Below are 14,600 nucleotides of genomic sequence, written 5' to 3'. Positions count from 1 at the left end.
CTGTATAAAAAAAAAAAGAAAAAAGGAACCTTGGACATCCCTAAAGAGAAAAAATGTGTAGAGCTTTCAGGGCCTCACCTAGAGCTAAAATTAACTGAATCTCCCACGTGGATGTACTCTGATGAAAACAAATTTTACACAAGCCATAGTGTTGACTCTCTTTCATGGCCATCACAACCACAAATGAAAATTTCTCTCTCCTACCAGAGCTAAAAAGCTAAGTCTTCATTAGCACAGAAACTTTTTTTTTTTGTCTGCAAGGACAAAAAGAAGAAAAAAAGTGGCCAAGACCCACACAGTTTGAAGGGATAAGAAAGCATTCAGCATGGCAAAGAAAAAAAAAATTTTTTTTTTTTTTTTAAAGAAAGTCAGTATCATTTAATAGCAACATTCTATGACAAGGAGATCTGTTCATTCTCCCATCACCTACACAGAAAATATAAGTAGCCATCATTAGCCAGGGTGGCTGAGGGAAATGTAATGTTTTAATTGCTTTGCCTTGGGAAGGTAGCAGAAGCTGGTGTAGCACAATGCATATGCCGAGAGCTCAAACATTCACCCATGGAACTTGAAACTGCTTTAAAGAGAGCACTCGAATCTGACAGTAGTGACGGAAGACCAATATTACCTTATTAAACAAAATAAATGAAGGAAGGATGCATTCATTGCTGATTTGCTATGTCCATCTTGGATCCTTTTAGGATGACAGGAATGCCGTATTATTGAGTGACAGAACTCAGGAGGAATTTGAAGGAATGCAAGGAGAATCAATATTGTTCTGTACAGAAAGTAAAGAATGTATTTATTGCCAGACTTTTTGAATATTTGAAAGCAAACCACAAGCAGCACATTGGAAATTTAGGTATCTTTAATTTGAGGGAAAGCAAGTCAGGTCATTTATTGTCCTGTTTTGAGCAGTAATCTTAATGCTGGAGTTGGAGCAAAGACGGTAAAGACTTTCTATACTGTTTATACAATACTCAACACAATGGGGGAATGACTGCTTGGACCTGAAGCAATTAATACAAATCAATACTATTTGGCTTCTGTTTTAACTACTTTTGAAATATAGAGATGATTGCTGTGAATATCACAGTATTTTGCAAACAAAGTTATACACAGCTACATAAAAGTATATATAAGGTGACAGAAAAAGATGGGAGAAATCTTTTCCCACCCTCAAAATATCTTCCATCTCTAGGATGATTACAGATCTAATAGATAAAATTATTTGTTATATATAATGAAAATGACAGGCTTCGTAGTCCAAGTTAAAACAAGTATTTTAATTACAACTCAGTTTTGCCATACATTAAATATTTTGATTTTATTTTGATTTTAAAGAAAAAAAGTGATGTAACCCACAGGAGTCTCTGCCAGAAAGCTAGAGGAATATTTTTTTTCCAGTCTCATCATTTCAAACCAAGCTCATGATACTTATGCATCAGGACTCTGCAATACTGCTTCTTAATGTGAGAAACACTCCGCAGCCAATAACTTAGGCTCAGGTGAGGATCTCAGTGAAGTAATAATTTATTCGCGATTGCAATGGCGGGCGTCCCACAAGCAGGAGCGCACCTACTGGTTCCAAAACACAGCTTATATACTTTTTGATGACGGGACCCTCCCCTGTTTCCCCACTGACTGGGAAATCCAGGTTCACAACCTATCCGATGCTTCACAGACATGGCCTTCAGTTGCTGGCCTGTTATCTTTCAAATTTCTTTTGACTTTTTTACTCTTTGAAGTGGTAATGTTTCTTCACTTATCTGTCTTGACTTAACACCGTGATTTTCACCTAATTGTTCTTAGGAGTCTGGTTGTCTGCATTTTACAAGGTCGCCTGCTAAGTTTTCTTATCACTGCAAGCATATCTCAATACCCCATTCCTTACCGTTAAACAACGTAACTCTGCAAAAACAACATTTTTATTCCCACATTAAGGAATTTTTAGATCATAGTAACAGAAGATATGACCAAGCCACCAATAAAATCAAGGAAAATGCTTGCACTGAATTACTTGCATCCTAAATGAAATTTAATATTTATTGACTTGAGAGGTGTGGGAGGGGGATTTTCTGTGTCAGACATTTGCAGTTAGCTATCATCCCTTTAGTTTCAGGAAAATTGTGTCAAGGCTTTAAAGATATAGATTTGTCATATCATCAAAATCAGGCATATCAAAAAAGTTAAACCTTCAAAAATAAGAAAGAAGAAAGAATTGTTCCTATTTTGAGAGAAGGAGAATGTATGAAAGAAGCAACCTTATGCCTGGTTGAATGAAATATCTTCCACAGATCATTGGTTCAGTCCTTTGGACTACCTCATTTGATTTTGTTGATCTCCAATTTTTTAATAATTTTTCAAGGAAACTCAGGATTTATTCTGGCAGCTTTGAATATCATCAATGAAACTGTCACCATCACTATTTCTCTTACACCCACCAAACTAAGTAGAATTACGGTTTCCTAAAAGTACGAAAATCATGGAATTAATTATCTTCAAGATAACCATGATAAAAAAGCAGGGTGTTGGAACTAGGTGAGCTTTACGGTCTCTTCCAACCCAAGCCATTCTATGATTCCTGATGGTGTCACTCCCTCTTATGCCACTTTCTTGGTTATTGCACAGTGAACCAGATCAGAAAAAGTACCCAGGCTTACTTTTTGGCGTGCTGCTTCTTTGCTGGCCTAGTTATATTCCAGATCAGTTTGCCAGTCCACACAGACTTTTTTTTTTTTTAAGTAACAGTAATGGCTTATGCTGACCTATGTGATTTGTAGAACAACAATATTAGCCATGACATTGCACAGAAAATTTGAATTCAAAAGAGAGGTCTAGGCATAGCTCAGATGTACAGGAAGACAACCATAAATTTATCTAAATCATACTGGAATCTTGGCAGAAGGCTTGCCAAGGCATACATTCTTGCAGGTAATCTCATGGGAACTTTTAATAGATTCAAAATATTAAAAAATCTTATTTCATCTCATCTGGAAAAACAAGATGACTATCATAGTAGAGAACCATCTTGTAACTGAGTTATTAGCCCAGCGACGCAGGAGGAATAGTGCCATCTACTGAATTAACTGAGCTCTTTAAAACATAACTAAAAAACATCTCTCATCAGTTGATCATTGTACTGGGGAAGTTGTCATCCAGTTAATTTAATAGTAAATTGCTGTAAAGATGCTTCAAATCACTCAGCAACTGCTGTATTTCCTTTGCCACTATTGAATTTCAAAATCTTATTCGCAGAAGAAATAAAGTTATTCTTTTCAAAGATACTACACTATTTGCAAAGATACTGTAAAGAACCTCACGTGAGCACAGAATACTTGGAACAGTCCAAGGTAGTCCAAGGAGCACGGTCAGTCATTAAATGTTACAAGAAATTATACGCCTGTAACTTGCAAGCAACTATATAAATCAGAAAATATGTATATATACACTTAACGTTTTTGCAAATAGCCAATCCAGCATATAACATTAAAAGAAATGTGAAGAAAGAGATTACCAAGGGTTCATACCACCACCTAAGTGTCTTGAGTACAAAAGGAAAATATTTGAAATGATTGGGGGGGGGGGGGGGGCAGAATGTGAGGGATGGAAAGATGTTTTGGTAATAGCAAAAGAACTGATTGAGGTACATACAGCGAGGTTTAACCACACAAGCCTCATAAGCAAACACTGAGAAAGCTAAGTACTTCTAGGCCTTCCACTGAAAATTCATCAAACTGCCTCCAGAGAGAGGAGCAGGGGATGAAGATTCATCATCAAAATAGTTACTGCTTAGTAGCATTAAGATGATGGGTGTATATAGAAGAAGTGTTTATAAGCTACTTTGGAAACTTTGCAAACTGAAAGAATATTGATAGATTGAGTGATACTTATGCAGTATCTATAACTGCTTTATCATCAATTTTTTCAGGAGGGAATTCAAGGCACTGACCGACAAAAATATAGCCAAACTACTAAGAAAACGTACATATTACTAAATCTTTCACTTGGTTAAGCAATGAATATGATTAGAGGCTATTCTATGGTTAGTCACTGTAAATAAAACAATAAAACAAGTATTTTCTAAATTCCTAAACAACTAAAGAAGGCCTAATAATCATAAAATCAGATTCATAAATACCCCCAGGTATACTTTAGATTTGATAGTACAGAATCCTAATAGACACACTCTTCTAAATTATGATCACTGAAACAAGCATCTCAAGAGATTTTACTTCAGACAAAAATTATCTGTTCATTTTTCTCTTCTAAAGAAAAATCAGGGATTAAAGAAAATAATGTAGAAATGTATGAATATTTCAGTTCTGTGAATCATATAGTGCAAGGTTGCTATCCTGCAGTTCTCATTCAGATGTGTTTCCCAACAGGACTTCTGACTATAAGAAATGAAACCCAAACTTGCTGAACTGCTAGCTAAAAATAAAACAGATACATTCTTAAATATTAAAAGCAATGTTATAAAGTCTTTCAAAAACAGTGATACTATAAGTTAGTAAAAATTCTTTCCAGATTAGACTTTTCCATTTATATATGTAGTATACCTTTCGGAGTTTATGCATTAAGCTGGTTTTAGATTGGTAAATACTAAAAATATATTGGTTATTTAATGAGTTTGCAAATGTACCATACAATTGTTGAATTGCTTTCTGCTGACATTTTGGCAAGTCTATATATGTTTCAATGAATTTTTGCAGAAAGGTAAAATATCACGAAGACATACACATCTGTTGAGAGAACATTCTCATGAAAATCTTTAAAAACTCTGGATTTTCAAGTCATTTTGTCAAGTAGCAGAAATCGTATTATATGAGCTATCAGCCCAGTCACACAGCACGAGTAGCCAGCTGAGAACACAGCTTCATCCCACACTCACTGAAGTCAATGGAAAAATATCTGTAGAATTTTGTAACTGAAGTGTATGGGAGCCTTTCCAATTATTTAAACGGGTATCAAATCAGTCCCATCACCAGCAGCAGAACCTATAGTCTGTGAGTAATATACGAGCTATCCTGAGGCTGCAATGCATTTGCATAAACTTTTTGTTGAATAACTTGAATAAAGAACAAAATAAATCAAAATTGAAATCTATTCACAGTTAAATGGCAAGCTGGAAAAGAGATTTAGCGAGTTAAATTATTCACCAAGCTCCAGCGAGAGCATATTTCAAAGATTCACATTCCCAAGTGAACTCATGCTCTGCCACAGCCTTGCTAAATTTAGCATGAATAAGCATCTCTGGACAAATAACAGCCAAATAAAACAGGTGCCCTAATACATGCATTAAACACCTGTTATTTTGCAGAGAAACACAACCACACATACATGATTTTCATTTGATTTATTAAGATCTTCATGATATACGCTTTTTGTACTGTACACCCAAACAGGGCCTTGCGCCAACATGTATTTGTGACACTACACTAAATAAAACATGCAAAGGGTTTTTCTTTTTTTAACCTGTCTGCCCCACTCTCACCTGATCAATTAATAAGATTTACAGTATCAGTTGGTTATGTCTATTATAATTACTGTGAACTACTTTTCTTTTGCAATCGTTATGAGATGGGGTGACCATAACTGAAAGAACAAATTCACGTTATGTCATTATGTTATACTTCAGTATTATTTCCTTATGTATCCTGTCCTTTCTTTTCTATACCCATTTGCCATTACTTTCATATTTATATATTTTTAAAATCTTTGCAATGTGTTTCTATAAACCTAGAAAGTTTATTTCATTGATTCTATGGGCTCTTCAAGCCTAGTGCTAGATTCTCCACTAAACTGCCCTTCCCATATAATTTACATCTGGATCTTTCTATATGTTATTTTGTCATCCCATTACCTTTCAGTAATGCTTACTCTGTTAGAAGCATTCTACTTCAAAGCAGATGTTACACAACCCTCTCAAAGTCGCTGGATTCTCTGTGTGTACAATGCACAACTCCCCCTTGCATTTCTCAGAAGCCAAAGTGAGTAACCAGCCTCTTGGGAAGGGTTTCTGCACAAACACTCACACAAGCGCACTGAAGTTGCCATACCTGCTTGCACAATCGCTTCACTCCCAGTTCCTGAGAGCACAATGTAAACACACAAGGAGAAACAATGCCATAGGAAATAAAATGGAGAAGCAGAGTTCAACTATGCACAGCTGTTCAGATACCGCCAGAGACCTCAGGTTTCTGGGGAGCTCTGATGCGGGAATCCAGTCGTGAAAGATTAGGTGAGCCAGAAAAGAGCCCTATGTATAAGGAGTACTGAAGGGTGCAGAAACCAAGGATACTAGTGAGTGAATTGAAAATAATACTGCTTGAAGAATAAAATCAGTAACAAATACTGACACTAATAAGCTGAATGACTGGTAGTTTGATCAAACATTGTTAGAAGAGTGATGAGCAATTCAGTCAAATTTGTTAGGATAAATGTTAATTTTATGTTGAAGAATATCTTATTGTAGAAGAAGTGTAAGGAAAATGACTAAGACATAGGCATGTAAATGTGGATGTAAATGTAGATTCTCAATAATTAAAGCTGCTAATAAGTCTTACATTACAATTGGCTGTATTTGCTGAATTCCAATGCTTAAGAAAACCCGTAGCTTTCCACAAGAAAAAAAAAAAAAGAATAACAAATCTGGAAACATACTCATTCCAAAAATCAATAGAGATTATCTAAGATAAGACACTTCTATCCAATAGAAAGAGTCATAAAAATAATGAAAAGAATTGAAAACCAGTAAGATAGCATGCAGGAGGTAATGACTAAGGAGATGAAGAGGAGAGAGCTCAGGAAAAAAAAAAAAAAAGGCAAGTACAGAGAAAGAAAGTGGCAGACAAACCAAGTTGAAAACCCCAAACTTTGTTTATTTAAATTAGCTTGGTAAAAGAGAAATAGAAAACTCATTGAAGTGAAACCAGCAGTGGATAGGGGCCATAAAATGGAGTGTGAGAAGGATCAATCTGCTAATGGTTTTGACCTCCCTGCTCATGCTAACATGGTCAGGGTGAAATAAAACATTTGTACTTTTGCATGGCAAACAGCAAGAGAGCAGATGATTGTATAGGTACGCTTTCTTATATCAGTGATATTTTTTCCTCATAGTTTATCTATGCGGACATAAAAACAGGTAATGATCTACTTAGCTTATGCTTAATTTGCATTCAAGGAACTGAAGCACAGTAAATAATTACTGTCTCTTGGTGTTGTTTTAAATCTTGTTGCAAAATTCTCAAGTGCCAATAAGTACTAATTCATTTAGCACATTTTTCTTCCCCCTTTTAAAAAACATTTCTGCATTTCATCCACTTTGCTTTCAGAAGACAACTGCACCATGGAACAGCTAAACAATAAATAATGTCAAAATCTTCGACTGCATAAAGACATAATTAGTTTAACTCTCCATGCATAAATTCACTGACTTCAGTGAGACGCATAAAGCCAAACAAGCATCCATGTCTTTGCAAAATACAGAACCTAATTATCAAAATACTTTTTTCAAAACAAGATTGTCAAATTCTACTTAGAGAATTTTAAGTCTTTTCTACAACTGCTGTACTATATCAAACTTGCTTTGATCTCCTTAAAGAAATGCAAGTGCAAATCTATAAAATAAGCTATTGCTCAAATCTGCTACAGCTGCGATTGAAGCAGGAATCATGCTGACACCTAGTATTTCTTTTTCTCCAGAAACATACTTCTGAGCATACCTGTTCATAATATAAAATATAATCACCTATTTAGATAGTTTAAGAAGATTTGTATCTTTTGCAAAGGCAACTACTATCTTTTCACATTTGTTCTAAACAAGTTTTTCAGTCTAGCTGACAAGTGTGAATAAAATTATTTACTCTGAGCTTCTCTAAAATTCTTACTAACTTACCTTTCATTATGAGCTTCTATTAAATCTAAATGTGTTATCTATTGCTACATACTTGATCTTAGAGGAAATCAGAAACTGAGTTTCATTTAGATCCTTTGCCTTCCATTTTTTAGTTTCACCTGATATAGAAGAAAAACAAATTTCTTTTCTGATCTTACTTCTGTTTTGCCAGTGTTTCCCCTTTTATACTTTCCTCTGTTGTCTGTGTAATCTCCACAAAAAATAAGTCCTATTTTTTTTTCTGTTCATTCATAAGTCTGGAAGTAAAAATCATTCAGATTAACAACATACACCCCTATTAAATGTGCTGAACTTCCAAGAATAGAACATAGAAGATTGACATATGGATTGAGTCCACAAAAAACAGTTTATATCCACAATGTGATTAAAGTGTTTAAATGATTCTCTCTGTGATTAAGTAATTCTCCCTACTGAGAGAATAATTTGGATCTAGCTGTATTTTCATCAGGTCTACTGACAGGAAAAAAAAATTGTATACTTCTGTTATCACACAGACATTTTCAGTAATGCTCTAGAGATGCATACAAGCAAACCTTGGAGGTATATGGTGTCCATCACTGCAACATGTGACTACTTCCCATGCACAGAATGCCTCTTCATAATACTCAAAGTTAAAAAAAGCTATTTTCCACTTTTACTAACCAATTCATAGAGTAGCTGAAGCCTACTTCTTCATCAGTATTTAGATATTTTATTCCTCTTGAAATTAATTGGAGTTAGGAATTTAAGTGATTTACCCAGTGTTCTGTATGGCTTCTGTACCAGGAAGGAGAACCAAGTTCAGCTCTTTAGCATATGAAACTCAGCACACCTTTATTCCTTTTCAATAACACATTTCATTTAAATGCTCTCTCCTTACTTTTCGTTTCTGTCATAGAGAAAACACTCATAATCAAATTACGCCTTACCTTGGCATTCTGTTTGAACACAACAGGAATCATTCCATAGAGAAGAACTAGGAGGATCTGACTTGCTTTGACAAAGCGTATCTTGCTGTTTAAGTACAAACTAACAAAATAAGTTTGGTATTCATAATTTGTGCACTCATATATTCCATTAGACCCTTTAAATCAATCAACTCACCCTTAGAAACTCCACAGGGTGAAGAGAAGACTGAAGAAACAAGCCCAACACATCCTCTCCACCAGGTCCACTCTGTTAAAGATGAGGCCCATTGTCACAGGTGATTCGTTGATGGCACCTGCAAGAAATGTCACAAATGGTATCAGGTGACCTAGTCCCAAGGCATTTGTGGTTTTACAGGTCAAGATCAGCAACTTGAACTTAGCCTGCAAGTTAATTGGAAACTAGTGGTATCTGCAGAGCCTCAACACACCTCATGAAGACAGATACTGAGGACGCATTTCATCACAAATTTAGTTTCTGCTGAAATTGCCAAAGAAAGCCCATATATGTAGCTCTGGAAATCATTCTAAGAGATAGCACAAAACATACATTAAGAAGGTTCCATTCCCTCCTCGTTCCAGTAATTACAAAATGTTAAACAAAGTCATAGTATTACCATAAGGGAAAATCAATTGCTAGATTATGAAAGGATATGTGATGTCAGTATAATTCAAATAATTGTACATATATAAATTAGGTCTACTTCTAAGATTTTTTGTTATTAAAAAGTTTTCATATTGTTCCAGTTAAGAATAATAATAAAAAAAATCCCTATGATCCCTGAGAATAGGAAATGAAGATAAACTAAAATCAGTCATTTAGGAAAACGAAATATAGTCATTTAGGAAAACGAAATATTATCCTTTGAAAACCCAAGGTGTTATTATAAGTATTTAATTTAAAATAGCAAAATGCAATTCTCCCATGCAACAAATCAAAAGCTGCCAAGGAATGTCACATTATCTGCATAGGGAGGTTTTGCTGGATATGTTTTAGAAAGGGGACAGTATATGAAGAAAAGAGGTAACTCAAATGGAAAAAAATAAAAAGTTCCAGTAAGGGTGTATTTCCTCAAAAAGGTGTTGTACAGTAATTAAGGTAATTGCCTCTGTTTCCTTCTAGATTAAGCAAGCGAGACTTCGTACACAGTCTGTCCTGTTTTAGAGAGACTATTTATTAAGATAGATAAACATAGTAACATCACAGATATATAATATAAAGAAATGTGTACATTTAACTAGAACGTCCTTCAAGACCTAAAGATTTATGGTTAGCTGCTTGTGACAAATAAGTGTAACAGTATGCCAAATAAGCAATTAGTTTCAGGATCTCTCTATCTTGCAATAGAACACAGTGCAGCAACTTGCCAGCTAGCACCAACCTCAGCTGATATATTTATATAATGCATAGCCACATGAAGCTACTTAGTCCCACCAGTCATATTGCCAGTTCTCTTGAATTGATAGTCTTTGTCCTCAACAGGTCCCCCACTTAGCTTTTGCATTACACCACAGTGGCACAGCTGTTTTCTTTTGGCTGGGGAAAGAGGGCAAACCTGTTCTGCGCTGAGAGAGACTGCATGGGATCAGCATGCCTTTAAGCACTTAAATATGAAAACATGGACCAATATATGGAAGAAATTGTAGTGTTAATATTCATTAAATTATTATCCTTAAAACTTATCATCCAACTCCAGAAACTGTCCTTGACATCAGTACTTTGAATATTTTTCCTAATTAATATGATGAAGAATGCAGAAGAACAAAGGTAAAAGGCCATGACAGGGGAGAGACCCTAAAAAGAATAATTTATTTTCCCCTTTTCCCCCTCATCTCAAGCTGCAGTATCATAAAAACAGGCTACCTTTTTTTATTATTTTTTTCAATCCTATAAGGCAAAGAAAACACAACAGGTACCAGTGCCAACCTGGCATCCACTGGGCCTTCTGCCTTGCCAAAATCTTTCATTGAGCTGTTAGTTGAAAGTGTGAGGAGCATGCTGATGCTGCAGCTGCTGCTGTGTTTGTTGTGTCCTGTACTGGTGGAGCTTCTCCAAGGATCTCCTCCAGAACAGCTCATTTTCAGTTCAAATATAATAAAACTCCACATCAAATAAGTTTCAAAAAATCCTTCTCAGTCAGAGAAATCCTGACAGCACTAAGATGCAGGTCTAAGGCAGCCTTAAGCAGAGCACTGGCCTATAGACTTGCTTTAAGCAAATGAATAATTTACCTTGTGTTACTTGGCCACACCTCACAACCCTAAGTCATTAGCAGTTGGGCCATTACTGAATGCAAGCTGAAAAGCATTTTTATTAAAAATAAATAAATAAAAATCTGTTAACTGCATGCCCTCTCTCGTTATCTAATGTGCTACCTGAATGGATGTTACATGATTTCATGCATCTGTCCTGCATCATCATAGGGGTACCCAACAGTTTAGGTTAACAGAAAAGTTCCAAGGCTGGTTTTTACATCATGGGTAAAACAAATACGGCTAAAACACTTAACCTGAGAGAAAGAAGAGTGTTGGAAGAATTGTGTCAGCTGCTAACACAGATCATCCAATTGTGTCATCAATGTCTGAGAATGCTTTGGTAGTCTTTCTAAACCTGGATTAACAAAGAAAAGAGAATTTCTCTAATCATTGTACTGTTCAGAATATTATTTCCAGGGAAGCTTTTAAACGGCACAAATGATGATAATGGTGATATCTTAGTAATGATAAGTATATTGAAAGTCCAATATATATTATGCCCACATAGGTACATAGGCTTTCTTGGCCACCTAAGCTGTAGCTATCTGCTGCAGTCTGCTAACACAATTTTGATACAAGGACCCAGTCCAGGGCTACAAACCCATGGGACTGCAAAGGATTCCAAGCTTGCTGGTTGTGAGGTTGAGCTGTGAGTGCACACCTGATCATAATGCACGCTCCATGCTTGGCACTGATCCTACAGCAACCAGGATTGGGGAGCAGCTGGGAGCTAGGAGAGTATATATTTAATTACCAGCTAACAAGGTAAAACAGAGGAGAGTGACAGCTTCAACTTGTAGAAGAAGAACAAATGTCTACCAAAAAAAAAAAAAGTAAAAGAAAAAAAGAAAAAGATATGTGAACAATAGGAAACAGCCCTAATACTTATAGAGCTTTCTCTGAAAGTATAATCTTTCATACTGCAGCTCAGATTATGGTGTGAGACCAGTCCCCAGAGGTTCATATTTTAAAGTAGACGTCAGAGAACTCTTACTATACTTGTAACATTTCAATTTACTATGATAGATCTATTTTAATGTAATAACCCCTACTTTCAGAGAGGTTGAGCACCTTTACCTCCTACTGTCTTCACTTGAAGCTATAAGTGCTCAGCAGCCATGACTAATGGGCCCAATACTTTTTGCCACAACAGGGCATGATGAAGATTTGCATAACTTGAATAATAGTAACCTGCCTAATGATCTGCATTCCCTCTGCAAAGGGTTCCCATAAGATTTTGACATGACTGAAAAAAAAATTTAATATCAGTCAAATTCCAGAAAAATACATTCTAATAGTTTTGTCGATACAGAAATCATTTTCAGGTTATAAGAGAAAAAGAGCTTGTATGAAACAGTAACAATGGAAAATAGGTGCACTTGTCTTCTACACTGACATCTATGGGAAATCCTAAGAATTAGAGGTATTCAATATCTTAACAAGTAGACCAAAATTAATGGATTCTTAAATGGCGCATGGAATTCATAAGTAATGTAAAATAGTTATCTACATCCTTTTGAACTAAACTTCCTGTCCTGCTTTGTAAAAGAATCACAGAATCGTCTAGGTTGGAAGAGACCTCCAAGATCACCTAGTCCAACCTCTGACCTAACACTAACAAGTCCTCCACTAAACCATATCACTAAGGGCTACATCTAAATGAATCTAAACTGGAGGAAAAAAACCAACATGCTTAATGGCTCCTATTTGATTGCTTAGCATGCTTCCCTACAAAACTTCATTTTCTCAGTAACTATCTCTGTCTGAGAGCTTTCAGTCTCCTGCAGACAACAAAGCAGCTTTCTATTTATCTGTAGCAACTGCTGATGAATCAAATGCTGGCTAATGCGGAACCCTAGTTCTCCTGAAAGACAAGGAAACAGTTAAAGACCACTCAGCCTGATTCTGGTGTTTGGAAATACAGTGAAGCTTTGCACTTGTTTGCAGAGTTTAAGACCATATAAGAAAGAGCCATTACAGTAGTTCAAAGCCAACCTCCTGCTTAACAGCTGAAGCATTTCACCAGGGAAGTCCTGCATCATGTGGGTAACCTCATGTAATTCTCTATAGAAATGCATCAAAATGCAAAGTCATTTTTTATTGCTAACGTGCACATATAAAGAATGAAGCTTGCTCTAAAGTCCTAGGCCCATTTGTTCACAGAATCACAGAAACACACTGAAAGATGGTAGTATGGTACTCTCTGATAGTACAATAATTTAGGTAAAACACATCTAATCTAAATTTTAAAGGATACTTGTAAGACTGGAGTTCCATGAAAGGACAGTAAATTTTATTAAACACAGGTAGTTAGCTGGAGGATATTTCTCTGGCTTCTGGCTGTTTTGCACATATTATATATGCATACATTATTCAGTGTAAATGAGTTATACCCCTTTTACCACATGAAACCCCTAGCTACGCTGCAGATCAGAAATCAGCTGCACAACTGAATTCAGAAAGAGATGCCCATTTGGCTGATCTGAATTCAAAAGAAAACACTTTTTGATCTGGGTTTATTGTAGTGAGAAAACTGCTGCTTCCATAAAATTCAAAGCAAGTAAATGCAGATAGGAATCTTTGTTTATCAGGAATAGTTTAAAAAAAAAAAAAAGTCACTTTAGGCCATGGTGAAATCAGCAGTTTCAGATAGCACTACTTATATTTTACAGTAGACATTTTATGAATAATACTCTTCATAGCTTTCTACAAGCATGAAAATAGGTTTCAGTTCATGAACTACCAGAATATCCTGAACAGTAAGATTCATGTTGTTTCTAGAGTTTTGTGAACAAGACTGGAAGTAATGAAAGACTATTCCTTTATTCTAGTATGATTCCCTACTGAGTGTCAATATATTGTCCCGATATCTAGGGCTCAAAGTCTGTGAAAGTTGCTGGTGCTAAATTTGCAGTGGTGACTACAGTGAATAGAGAGCATCTGCTCCAGCCTTTCAACACATACTGCAGCTGCTGGTGCAATGTATCCTGCTGTGCAGCCCTTTAGGAGATACTAGAATTGTTTCATCTGTGCCCTAATGTTAGAGCTGACATAGGCATAGACAGTCGACATCTTGCCCCCCTTTTGTACCTGCTTTAACAGTAAGCCTTTGGGGACCTGCCTGTCCAAGGTGGCGGAAGTGAAGATTGCAGTAATCATCCATACTTGTGATGTTGCACTCCTGCAATTGAGGTATTTCTGTTAAAGATCGCATCAAAGTTTTAAATTATAACATAAGACAGAAGCTGTACAATCTAGCTATAAATTTTGTACAAGAATAGAGAGAACAGAGACAAGGGAGTAGCAGCAGCACATTGAGGCAGCTAGGTCAAAGACCATGTCAAGAACCTGAAAAATCACAGAAAGACTCTAAAAAGGCTGTCAGACATATCCTCCAGCAGCAGCAAAAACACAGAGACTGTATGAGCAGAGACGGGTTTGAAGTGCAGCACATTTGAAAGAATGTGAGGTGTAGCAAGCAAAATGACTTGGCATTAAAGGCCAAGTCTCTGTGGTAG

At 36.0% G+C, this 14,600-nt stretch overlaps 1 protein-coding gene across 20 annotated transcripts in view; it reads right to left on the bottom strand.

Annotated features, from left to right (window-relative positions):
* LOC310905657 (uncharacterized protein) overlaps nucleotides 1-14,600 on the bottom strand; it is a 251,501-nt gene that overhangs the window by 192,715 nt on the left and 44,186 nt on the right. For 16 of the 20 annotated variants that reach the window (XR_014589193.1, XR_014589194.1, XR_014589195.1 and 13 more), the window contains one exon: nucleotides 9,005-9,122. The gene's annotated coding sequence lies outside the window, so the exon portion shown is untranslated. Of the gene's footprint in view, nucleotides 1-628; nucleotides 779-3,593; nucleotides 4,435-9,004; nucleotides 9,123-9,257; nucleotides 11,321-14,172; nucleotides 14,264-14,600 lie in introns of those variants that run through there. The other 4 variants (XM_083852263.1, XM_083852266.1, XM_083852267.1 and 1 more) reach the window with 4 other exon arrangements.

This window comes from Anser anser (assembly GCF_964211835.1).
Source record: "Anser anser genome assembly, chromosome: 11".
Classification (NCBI taxonomy): domain Eukaryota; kingdom Metazoa; phylum Chordata; class Aves; order Anseriformes; family Anatidae; genus Anser; species Anser anser.
The sequence above is the reverse complement of the archived record's forward strand: the minus strand, read 5'-3'. Positions and strand labels throughout refer to the sequence as shown.